The sequence below is a fragment of the Myotis brandtii genome, unplaced genomic scaffold, assembly GCF_000412655.1.
Source record: "Myotis brandtii unplaced genomic scaffold, ASM41265v1 scaffold1006, whole genome shotgun sequence".
Taxonomy (NCBI): domain Eukaryota; kingdom Metazoa; phylum Chordata; class Mammalia; order Chiroptera; family Vespertilionidae; genus Myotis; species Myotis brandtii.
In genome coordinates this window covers 1,040,994-1,054,447 of record NW_005353349.1, presented here as the reverse complement: position 1 = coordinate 1,054,447, position 13,454 = coordinate 1,040,994, and the positions used below count along the sequence as shown (strand labels likewise).

Sequence of the window (13,454 nt, the reverse complement as noted above, 5' to 3'; positions counted from 1 at the left end):
CATCGATCCATGCACCAAAAGATCACTGGTTCCCTTCCCCATCAGCCAATTGATGTTTCTCTCTCTCTCTCTCCCCTCCTTTCTCTCTATAATCAATTAAAACATTTTTAAAAAGATACATTTTAAAAAAATCTTTAACATAGAGAATGAGTTAAGTAAAACGGGGCATCAAAAAGTAACAGGGGGTTCAGTCAGATCCTGGCAGCAGCTGCAGCAGCTCTCCTCTTTCCAGGCTCTTCTTGCTATCTCTTTTAGTTTCCGGAAATATGGCCTCTGGTGTGCCTGTCTCTGATGGAGCCATCAAAGTGTTCAATGACATGAAGGTGCATAAGTCCAACACCAGAGGAGGTGAAGAAGCACAAGAAGGCAGTGCTCTTCTGCCTGAGTGAAGACAAGAAGAACATCATTCTGGAAGAGGGCAAGGAGATCCTGGTAGGTGATGTGGGCCAGACAGTAGATGACCCCTATACCACCTTCCTCAAGATGCTGCCGGACAAAGACTGCCGCTACACCCTGTATGACACAACCTATGAAACCAAGGAGAGCAAGAAGGAGGACCTGGTGTTTTCTTCTGGTCCCCTGAGTCTGCACCCCTTAAGAGCAAAATGATCTATGCCAGCACCAAGGATGTCACCAAGAAGAAGGTTACAAGCAAACTGCTATGAGGAGTTCAAGAACCGCTGCACTCTGGCAGAGAAGCTGGGGGGCAGTGCTGTCATCTCCCTGGAGGGCAAGCCTTTGTGAACCCCCTCCAGCCCCCTGCCTGGAGCATCTGGCAGCCCCAGACCTGCCTGTGGGGGGTTGCAGGCTGCCCCCCTTCTGCCAGACCGGAGGGGCTGGAGGGATCCCAGCAGGGGGAGGGCAATCCCTTCACCCAGTTGCCAAACAGCCCCCCACCCCCTAGACCTTTCTCCTTACTCCACCCCTGATGGTTCTGGCCTTCCCAAACTGCTTTTAATCTTCTGATTCCTCTTGGATTGAAACAGACCAAGTCCTTCTCCACCCCAGGAACTCCAGTTTTGGAGAGGGTCTGAATTTTTTTGAATGACACCCCTACTTGCAACCTGTTCCTCCCCTTCCCCATGCTGCCAATGTCTAACCGCAATAGTGACTCTGTGCTTGTCTGTTTAGTTCTGTGTATAAGTGGAATGTTGTGAAGATAACCCCTCCCCATGCTACCTGGTTCCCCTCCCCTTTTTCACCTGGTCACAGCCACTCATGGAAGTAGAACCAGTAAGGGACCCTTAATTAAAAAAAAAAAAAAAAAAAAGGAAGCAAAACAACAATAAAAAACCTCACTTAAAAAAAGTCACAAGGATATTGACTTTTATTTTCACTTCTTACTTTTATTTTTAAGTGAATACATTGGACTGCAATTTACTGTAATGGTGGTGGTGGTGGAGGAGAAGGAAGGGGTGGTACATGGCACAGGAGAGGCTGAAGTGTACACTGAGGGGCATTTAAGCCACTAATGCTTTTTTACCATAGTGGAATTTGGTCCATTTCTGTTCTGGTTTTTATATCAACTACAGCTTGACCTTAGTAAAGTTACTTTGCTTCTCCCATTTATCTAAACCATCCTCCTCCTTTATCTGTAAAATCAAGAGTTATTTTGAAATGTCCCCTTCCAGTTTTATGCAATATAATTGTGTTTTATCATATTTTCTCTGAGGCTTCTATAAAGTATTTCAGAAAGTTGGTTTAGAAAGGAATCTGATGAAAAAGAGCATCCTTAATAACCTTCTAATTTCTAACATTTTTCAGTCAAAGCACAGAGAGTTCTTCCCTACCTGAAACTATGAATTGCATGTTTTTTTTAAATAATAACAATACTATTAATCCCAAGTGGTAGTGACATTTACAATATCCATCATGTTTGCCTTTATTCTCAAAGTTCAATGAACATATGCCTAATTATTATAATTGCTGGACTAGAGGCCCGGTACATGAAATTCGTGCATGGGGGGTGTTGTCCCTCAGCCCAGCCTGTACCCTCTCCAATCTGGGACCCCCTGAGGGATATCCAACTTCCCTCTCACAATCCAGGACTGCTGGCTCCCAACCACTCACCTGCCTTCCTGCCTGCCTGATTGCCGCTAACCACTTCTGCCTGCCAGCCTGATTGACGCCTAACTACTCCCCTACTAGCCCAATTGCCCCCAACTGCCCTCCCCTGCTGGCCCAGACACCCCTAACTTCCCTCCCTTGCCAGCCCAGTCACCCCTAACTGCCCTCCCCTGCCAGCCCAGTCACCCCAATCACCCTCCCCTGCAGGCCTTGTCCCCCCCAACTGCCCTCCCCTGCAGGCCTGGTTACCCCCAACTGCCCTTCCCTTCAGGGCTGGTCCTCCTCCCAAGTGCTCTCCCCTGCAGGCCTGGGTCCCCCCCAAATGTCCTAACCACTTGCCTGCCTGCCTGCCTGATTGCCCCTAACCGTTTCTGCCTGCCAGCCTGATCACCCCCTAATGGCTCCCCTGCCGGCCTGACCACCCCCAACTGCCCTCCCTTGCCGGCCATCTTGTGGCAGCCATCTGTGTCCACACTGGGGTGGCCATCTTTGACCACATGGGGGCGGCCATCTTTTCTGTTGGAGTGATGGTCAATTTGCATATTACTCTTTTATTAGATAGGATGGTGTTTTCCTAAAGCCAGAGTATAGGAATATTTATTACCAAGTCCCTACTTATTTTTTTCCACTGGTCATTAATTCTAATTCTAGTTAAATTAAAACAAACCTACAGACTGTATGGTTTCTAATTCTTACTGATTCCTAAATATTATTTTAAATTTTTTCTAGGTTTGGCTTTTGAGAGCATTAGGAATCATACTGTGTCATTAGAAAGTACTGTAGACCCCCCCCAAGAGTTCTTTCCTTCCTTTCTGTTCTCTGTTGACTTCATGCATATTATTTACTAGAGGCCTGGTACATGATTTGTGCATCGGTGGGGTCCCTCAGCCTGGCCTGCACCCTCTGGCAATCCGGGACCCTTCTGGGGATATTGGAGAGCCAGTTTTGGCCCAATTCCTGCAGGCCAGGCCGACCCCACTGGTGCTCAAATCTGTGCACCAGGTCTCTAGTATGTATATAAGATCTTTGGTTAATCTCTTTCTGCCCTCCCCCTCTCCCCTTCCCTCTGAGATTCATCAGTCTGTTCCATATTTCCATGCCTGTGGTTTCTGATCCTGCTTTGAGCATCTGCCCCCTGGTGGTCAGTGCATGTCATAGCTACCAGATGGTCAGCTGGTCTGTCAGTTGCTTAGGATTTTATATATATAGACTAGAGGCCCAATGCACAAAAATTCATCAAGAGTAGGCCTTCTTTCCCCTGACTGCAGGCACCGGCTTCCCTCTGGCACCCGGGACCTGGGCTTCCCTCCTCCGGCCACCAGCGGGCATCCAGGACCTGGGCTGGCTTCCCTCCAGCCCCGGCTTTGTCAGGAAGGACATCTAGAATGACGTCCAGAAGATGTCCAGTCTAATTAGCATATTACCCTTTTATTATTATAGATGGCAGAATGGAAGTTCACAGTGAGATTCTTGATTGTACTATATGAATATTAAGGGCAGTTGAAAATCTAAGTGCTCTTAAAATCCTTTGGAATTATGTTTGTCACATCAAAGGAAAATTACTTGAGAACACTTGATAATAGTTATAAATAAACACCAACATTCATTTGCCTCCTAAGGATGTTACTTCAAATTTTGTTTTTGCTATTTTTTTGTTATTGATCTTTAGAGTAAGAATAAGTGAGAGGGATAGAGAGATAGAAACATAGATGAGAGAGAAACATCATTGATAGGCTGCCTCTTGCATGCCCCCGCACCGGGAGGGGACCAAGCCCCCCGGGAACTGAACCAGCAACCTCTTGATTCATGGGTCAACACTCAAATCACTGAGCAATAACAACCAGGTGTGTTCTGCTTTTAATACCAGAAGATAACTACTGAGTCAGGATAGTAGATGAAGTGGGCAAAAACTCAGTGTGTGGGCCAGTGGGGAGGAAAGAAAGTGGAAAGAGAAAATATCTTATAACTTCTGATTGGTATTATAAATAGAAAAATTAGGTAAGCATTTGAGGATTATGGGTGTGAATGTTGAGAGAAATTGGTCATTTTCTTTTGCTAAGAACCCTGGCAACTGGGTAATAAATGAATCATAGCTGGTGGGTGGAAGGAATGTTCTCATATATATTTTACTGAGGGAGTTCTGTCTTTTTTAAAGAGCATATATTGGTGGGGGGGTGGGGACTCAGTCTTAATCCTAGGAAAAGGCAGAATAATAAGAAACAAAATTAAGTTGAAATAATAGTAACCGTCTCTTAGATTGCAGTACTTTCCTATTTTTCAAATGTAGCTTTTACTTGGAGTTAATGGAATTTATTCATGCTCTCTAGTCTGAAAATACTTCCACATGAGCTGAAATTCTCAGTGGTACTGAACTGCATCAAATCTTTAGTCTGAATGCATTCACTACTTAAGTATTTCTAACAACAGGTTTTCTGGACGTATTTATGGGTGTTGCATACCCACGGGATATTTTGCAAGAAATTCTTATTCTGAACTCCTATTCTATTTTGGTGCCTAATACTCTGTGATTATTTAATTGCTTGTGGTTAGGTGTTCCTGTGTCTCTGAGATTCACCCCAGTTCCTGGCTCATAAGAGCAACTCAATAATTGTCAGTACTATTTTTGCAATGTAAGCATACTGTACACAGCATCTAGATTTCTACTCCTTCCTACCATAGATGGGAGAAATTTATTTCATTGGTATTGGTGACCAAAAATCTGTAAGATACATAGATTTCCCCTCAAGAAAGTTAAAAGAAAAACACAAAAACATACTGAATACCTACTATTTGTTAGATTCTGACAGGGGTTATACAATAAATAGTTTATTTAAATCCTCACAGAAAATTCAAAATGGTGGTATTATTGCCCCATTTTACAAATGAGAAAAAATAAAGGCTCAAAAACATGGGTTAACTGTCCTTAGTCTTTAAATTTATCAATGCAAAAACAAGATAAGAATCACATGATATTTTCAGACTAGGCTGAAACAGCTATAGAAGCAATCTGGAGTGTGTGGGTGTGTGTGTATGGGTGTGTAGGACAGCTTTCCTTTGTGGAGGTCCTTTAAGTGATTTTCTTGCATTGGGAGCCAGTCACCCAGTGAATCGCATTATTAATATTGATCCACTGGGCTAGAATAGAAAAGTGATCATAGTGATGTCTTTCTGAATAGTCTTTGAAGTCATCTCCCACTGTTGAACTTCTATAATATCAGGGAGGAAATGATCAGATCCTACCTAACAGTAGTGTAGAGTTGAACTTCTATAATATCAGGGAGGAAATGATCAGATGCTACCTAACAGTAGTGTAGACATTTTTATTTAAAAACATAAAATAAATAAAATAAAATAAAATAAAATCATATAATAAAGAAGAAATATGCAAATTGATGGTCATGTCATCACAAAGATGGCGGCACCCAGTCCCCTCAGCCCTGCCGGAGTCCCCCAGTTTTTTCAGTCCCACTGGGGGGGGGGTGGAGGGGGGGAGATGGCAGGCGCACCATGTGGCTGGACCTGTCCTCAGCCCCCCAGCCACCCAGGGCAGACCCAAGGTGCAGGCAAGCCCAGCTGCCCAAGGCCACCCGAGGCTCAGGTAACCAGGGATGGCAGAGGCTTGCACTGCCAGCAGTGGCAGCAGCAGAGATGTGATGGGAGCGTCACCTTCCCCTGATCGCTGGATCGCCTCCCGCCCCTGAGGATTCCTGGACTGTGAGAGGGGGCAGGCCAGGCTGAGGGACCCCCCAACCCCTCCAGTGCATGAATTTTCATGCACCGATCCTCTAGTAAAATAATAAAGCCTTACCTCTCAGTTAAACTGTAAGCCCCATGGGGTCAAGAGCATGCTGACCTTTCTGAGAAAAATAATCTTGTTCCTCTTTTTCCTCCCCATCACCATAGCCTCAACACTCTTGTTATTGTTTCTTTTAATTATTTACCTAATTGTAATCTCCCTCAATCCCACACAGATCTTTTTTGTGGCTCTATTTTGTTTAAAACCTGCAAGTTCCCATAGGCTACAAGGCAACCTTCCCATAGCCCTGACCTTCAATTTAAGATGGGGGGGATTGTGCTCAATCCTGCAATGACATCCTCCACTCTCATGTCTATGGCTAGTGTGTGGCTACTTCCTACTACACATGTGCTAAACTCCAACCAAAATTTCTCCTTACTCAAAATATCTGGCTCACCCACTTCAGTTCTTTTATTTATGAGGCTAACTCAACCTAGAATGTATTCTATTCCCTCCTCAAATTGGAAAAATGCCTACATAGCCCTCAAATCCCATTTTAAATATAACCTTTTCCATGATTCCCTCTCTAGCACTTTTGTAGAGTTTTTTTTTTTATCTTTATTATTGAAGGTATTACTTAAGCCTCCTTTTTTCCCCCCATTGACCACTTCTAGCCCACCCCTGCCTGCTGCCCCAGGCCTTCACCATCCTCTTGTCTGTGTCCATGGATTATTCATATATGCATCCAACTTCTTTGGTTGATCTCTTCCTACCCACCAACCTACCCATCCTCAACACTTTGTACAAATTTTCTTTTTTTCCCCTACATATTTGTTTTAATCCTGAAACTATTTTATTTCTTTTTAATTATATATTGTAAAATATTTTTTAAACACTTTGTACAAATTTTCATTGTATCAGTGATTAAAGTTATCGAAAATATTTCCTTGTTTGTCCCTCTTACCACATGATATTCTGGTGTGATGTTTGACAATGTTCTTCTATCTGGTCAGTAATGTTTTTTGAAAGAAAGGACTGGTTAGGGCTTGTTCCTGATAAGGAATGGTTAACTATCAGCATTTTATTACCTTTATAATCAGGTTTGACTAATCCTTATGTAAGTGAGCATCTTGTTTCTTAAAGAGAAATAGGGAAACTAGTATGGAGAATTATAGTTATTATTCTTAATGCTAGAAAAATGATAAAATTGTGAAACATTTCTTTTTCCATGTTTGGAAGAAAGAAGGTGGTTAGTCAGAGAATAAATGTTAATATTAAGGTCCTGGCTGGTATGGCCCAGTTGGTTGGGTGTCATCTGGCGCACCAAAAGGTTGATGGTTTGATTCTAGTCAGGGCACATGTCCGAGTTGCAGGCTCCATTCCCAATAGGGGGCATGCAGAGGGCAGTCAATGTTTTGCTGTTACATTGATGTTTCACTTTCTCTCCCTCTCCCTTCCTTTGTCTCTAAAAATCAATAAAGACATTTTTTAAAAAGAAAAAAAGTGTCAATATTAAGTCAAAATGGAATTGAGTGTCAATTCCAGCATCACCATATGATGACTTTGAGCCTCTACAGCAGCAGTTCTCAACCTGCACTTTCTCTCCCTCTCCCTTCCTTTGTCTCTAAAAATCAGTTCTCAACCTGCAGGTCATGACCCCTTTGGGGGTCGAATGACCCTTTCACAGGGGTAGCCTAAGACCATCGGAAAACACATATATAATTACATATTGTTTTGTGATTAATCACTATGCTTTAATTATGTTCAATTTGTAACAATGAAAATACATCCTGCATATCAGATATTTACATTAGGATTCATAACAGTAGCAAAATTATAGTTATGAAGTAAGTAGCAACAAAAATAATTTCATGTTTGGGGGTCACCACAACATGAGGAACTGTATTAAAGGGTCGCAGCATTAGGAAGTTTGAGAACCACTGCTCTAGAGTCATGCGTTAATAAAATAAAATAATGGGAGGGGGTCTAAATAAAATATATCTTACTGAATTTATTTACATTCATATAAGCTGCTGTATTTAAAAGGGGATAGTAGAGAACTGGCCTCAAAATTCAACATAAATAAATGTTTAGCTTTCCTCTTGCCTTTCCTTTGATTCACCTCTTCATTTCTCAGTTTGCCTATTGTTCAGTTTCCTTCTCCTCCTTTAAGATATAGCTCAAGGATCATCTCCTTCAAAGAGTGTTTTCTATCTGGACAAACAGGTGCGTGTGTGTGTGTGTGTGTTTTGGAGTCTAGGAGTGGAGTTCTCTGTTCTCCTATAGATTTTGCAGTTTCTTCTATAATAACATCTTGTGCAGCCCTAATAAGTATATCATTTACTTTCCACCAAACCTGTGTATTTTCCTTATGAAGAGATTTGTATCCTAAATCTAGTACAGTTCCTAGTGAAAGATAACCAGATAATGAATATATCATATATCACTAAAGTCTGAGCCTCCACAATGTGCTTTATCTTTATAGGGACATTTACAGGCTGTCTCAAATTCACCTCTTTTGGGTATCTTGTCTTTACTCAGTGTTCCCTGCAGTACTTAGCCAAAGGTTTGGATACAGTTGTTGGTCGACAATGTTTGCTGATGGAAATAAATCCAAGGAGCTATAATAAAAATGAGTCAATTTTTTAGCCACCTAAATGGATTACAGTAGTAACCATTTTATGCCATGCCTCTTAATGATTTTTCATTTTACAAATAGTAATAGAAGTCTCTCAGAGGTTGAGTATTTCCTCAAAAGAGCGTGATAAACAAGGATTTAGAAATCTTTAGTCCCCTCACAACACGCAATTCAACACAAACATTCATTAAAGGCAAATGCCATCATCTGTAATCAAGTATGATTTTAAAGAATTAGAGGGTGCTTAACCTAAAATAACAAAAATAAAATAATTTATCAATACAGAAACTATTTTTCTTCTCCAGAGCATCACCCACTGCTTTATTAAGTTTTATCATGACTAGCATTTCACTTACAAAAGTAATGAGCTGCAATATTCCTCTAAAGCAGTGGTTCTCAACCTGTGGGTCGTGACCCCTTTGGAGGTCGAATGATCCTTTCACAGGGTCATCTAAGACCATCCTGCATATCAGATATTTACATTACAATTCATAACAGTAGAAACATTACAGTTATAAAGTAGCAATGAAAATAATTTTATGGTTGGGTCACAACATGAGGAACTGTATTTAAAGGGCCAGAAGGTTAAGAACCACTGCAAAGTCACAAGTATTCATGCTACTTTCCTGCTTAGTTGTTACCAGAGTGCTTTCATGTGTGTTTAGTCTTTGAAGAGAGGTGAAAGCTTTGGAGAATTATAGTTATTATTCTTAATGCTAGAAAAATAATAAAATTGTGAAACATTTCTTTTTCTATATTTGGAAGAAAGAAGGTGGTGAGTCAGAGAATAAACGTTAATATTAAGGTCCTGGCTGGTATGGCCCAGTTGGTTGGGTGTCATCTGGTGCACCAAAAGGTTGATGGTTTGATTCTAGTCAGGGCACATGTCTGAGTTGCAGGCTCCATTCCCAATAGGGGGCATGCAGAGGGAAGTCAATGTTTTGCTGTTACATTGATGTTTCACTTTCTCTCCCTCTCCCTTCCTTTGTCTCTAAAAATCAGTTCTCAACCTGCAGGTCATGACCCCTTTGGGGGTCGAATGACCCTTTCACAGGGGTAGCCTAAGACCATCGGAAAACACATATATAATTACATATTGTTTTGTGATTAATCACTATGCTTTAATTATGTTCAATTTGTAACAATGAAAATACATCCTACCCTTTCACAGGGGTCGCCTAAGACCATCGGAAAACACATATATAATTACATATTGTTTTTGTGATTAATCACTATGCTTTAATTATGTTCAATTTGTAACAATGAAAATACATCCTGCATATCAGATATTTACATTAGGATTCATAACAGTAGCAAAATTATAGTTATGAAGTAAGTAGCAACAAAAATAATTTCATGTTTGGGGGTCACCACAACATGAGGAACTGTATTAAAGGGTCGCAGCATTAGGAAGTTTGAGAACCACTGCTCTAGAGTCATGCGTTAATAAAATAAAATAATGGGAGGGGGTCTAAATAAAATATATCTTACTGAATTTATTTACATTCATATAAGCTGCTGTATTTAAAAGGGGATAGTAGAGAACTGGCCTCAAAATTCAACATAAATAAATGTTTAGCTTTCCTCTTGCCTTTCCTTTGATTCACCTCTTCATTTCTCAGTTTGCCTATTGTTCAGTTTCCTTCTCCTCCTTTAAGATATAGCTCAAGGATCATCTCCTTCAAAGAATGTTTTCTATCTGGACAAACAGGTGCGTGTGTGTGTGTGTGTGTTTTGGAGTCTAGGAGTGGAGTTCTCTGTTCTCCTATAGATTTTGCAGTTTCTTCTATAATAACATCTTGTGCAGCCCTAATAAGTATATCATTTACTTTCCACCAAACCTGTGTATTTTCCTTATGAAGAGATCTGTATCCTAAATCTAGTACAGTTTCTAGTGAAAGGTAACCAGATAGTGAATATATCATATACCACTAAAGTCTGAGCCTCCACAATGTGCTTTATCTTTATAGGGACATTTACAGGCTGTCTCAAATTCACCTCTTTTGGGTATCTTGTCTTTACTCAGTGTTCCCTGCAGTACTTAGCCAAAGGTTTGGATAGAGTTGTTGGCCGACAATGTTTGATGATGGAAATAAATCCAAGGAGCTATAATAAAAATGAGTCAATTTTTTAGCCACCTAAATGGATTACAGTAGTAACCATTTTATGCCATGCCTCTTAATGATTTTTCATTTTACAAATAGTAATAGAAGTCTCTCAGAGGTTGAGTATTTCTTCAAAAGAGCGTGATAAACAAGGATTTAGAAATCTTTAGTCCCCTCACAACACGCAATTCAACACAAACATTCATTAAAGGCAAATGCCATCATCTGTAATCAAGTATGATTTTAAAGAATTAGAGGGTGCTTAACCTAAAATAACAAAAATAAAATAATTTATCAATACAGAAAATATTTTTCTTCTCCAGAGCATCACCCACTGCTTTATTAAGTTTTATCATGACTAGCATTTCACTTACAAAAGTAATGAGCTGCAATATTCCTCTAAAGCAGTGGTTCTCAACCTGTGGGTCGTGACCCCTTTGGAGGTCGAATGATCCTTTCACAGGGTCATCTAAGACCATCCTGCATATCAGATATTTACATTACAATTCATAACAGTAGCAACATTACAGTTATAAAGTAGCAATGAAAATAATTTTATGGTTGGGTCACAACATGAGGAACTGTATTTAAAGGGCCAGAAGGTTAAGAACCACTGGAAAGTCACAAGTATTCATGCTACTTTCCTGCTTAGTTGTTAGCAGAGTGCTTTCATGTGTGTTTAGTCTTTGGAGAGAGGTGAAAGCTTGTTCTAGTTCTATTTCACAGAGGAGGAAAATGAGTCTAAGGTCAAGTTATTCCCAGAAAATTACCATTACAATTAAAGGGCAACGCTAGAATGAATTTGTGTCTTTAAGTTATCTTGTTGAACTTATAATCCATTTTTCCAATAAGGGATTGTCCTATTGTTTCTTCTGTACTAATGGGAGCATGGATGCACAATTTTTAGATATGTGTCCAATCTTTCTCTCTACTTGAGGTGCTTAATTTATCCTTTTACTGTCCTTGACCTTTCCCCCAATAGAATTATTGGCATATGGGAACAATTATTTTTTGTTATTTTATTGTTCTCTAATAACACTGTTTTGTTAAAATTATATTTATTATCTTTATATGATATTTATTTTGGAAATATTTGGCTAAAATTTTGCTAACAAAATTCACATGCAGGGATGAAAATGCAGGGCTACCCCCTTCAGGAAGTAAGTGGATTCCATGATGGCAGATTGATTTTATCTAGTGTGACTATCTCTCATCATTTAGTAGTGGCTCCTGTTGCATTGTGGGAAGAATTATGAGGCTGTGTCTAGCTTTGATAAGAAAATAATACCATCAACTTGTAATGTCTATGATAAGAAAGGAGGGAAAATGGCTGCACATATGTCAGAAATGCATGGAGTAAAGGACAATATTTGCTTGGATTTGTTTAGTGGTTTTGTTTTTCACAATTAAAATGTGTATGTGTTTTGAGATGTTATAAATAACATGTTCTCATTCAACAAATTTAAAACAATATAGGCCATGTTTAGGAATAAAGCAGAAACATCTTTCTTTACTATGCTTTACACTGAGATGCTTACCTTTCATGCCTTAGGGACCATCCTTCTGTAGTGCACTATTATCTATAATAAGAACACACATATTTACAAATTTTAGAGTATACACTTGAAATTATACAATTTAAATTAAAAAAATAATATCACACACATATTTATCTTGGATATAGCCATGTTTATTATTAAAATATTTTTGTATGTTTATTGGTTTATTTTCTGATTCACTCCCAACCTTTCTTCTTGCTCCACTGATCCAATATTAAAGGCCTTGTGTAAGCAATGTTTATACTATTTATCCATGCTGATGCAATCATACAAGGTGGGGCAAAAGTAGGTTTACAGTCATGAATATGTAAAACACAGTTTGTTTTTATATTATTACTAGAGGCCCGGTGCATGAAATTCATGCACTGGGGATGGGTGGGGGGTCCCTTAGCCCAGCATGTGCCCTCTTGCAGTCCGGGACCCCTCCCTCGTTACTGCCCACCTGCTTGCTGCTTCCTACCGCTCGGCTTGCTGCTCCTTAGTGCTGCCACGAAGGCCTTGGATCTGCTGGGTGCCGGGCCTGCGGGTTTGTGTCTCTGATACCCCCAGCAGCTCCAGCACCTTGATGGCGGTGCTTGGGGCTGCGGGTCTTTGATCAGGGCCCCAGCAGCCCCAGCACCAAGGTGGTGGACCTTGGGGCTGCTGGGTACAGGCCCCTGGCTGCGTGTTTGTATGTTCTATCAGGCCCCCAGCAGCCCCAGCATCCCCAGCACCACCTAAATAACTTAAGGGAAGCTTTATTTAGTCTTCTTTTAAAAGCAATCTATGCATGACAGGGGGCGGCGCCCCAACTCCCCAATCGGCCCTGCTCTGAGCCTGACCAGGGGCTGCACCTAGGGATTGGGCGTGCCCTTTGCCACCCGGGAGCAGGCCTAAGCCAGCAGGTCGTTATCTCCCGAGGGGTCCCAGACTGCGAGAGGGCACAGGCTGGGCTGGGGGACCCCCCCTCCCCCCACCCCCTCGAGTGCACAAATTTTTGTGCACCGGGCCTCTAGTCTATAATAAGAACACACATATTTATACATTTTAGAGTATACACTTGAAATTACACAATTTAAATTAAAAATATAATATCACACACATATTTATCTTGGATATAGCCATGTTTATTATTAAAATATTTTTGTATGTTTATTGGTTTATTTTCTGATTCACTCCCAACCTTTCTTCTTGCTCCACTGCTCCAATATTAAAGGCCTTGTGTAAGCAATGTTTATACTATTTATCCATGCTGATGCAATCATACAAGGTTGGGCAAAAGTAGGTTTACAGTTATGAATATGTAAAACAGTTTGTTCTTATATTATTACTAGAGGCCCGGTGCACGAAATTCGTGCACTGGGGATGGG

At 40.7% G+C, this 13,454-nt stretch overlaps 1 pseudogene; it reads left to right on the top strand.

Moving 5' to 3' along the window:
- Nucleotides 1-233: 233 nt before the first annotated feature.
- Nucleotides 234-1,260, top strand: LOC102249358 (annotated as a pseudogene).
- Nucleotides 1,261-13,454: the final 12,194 nt, after the last annotated feature.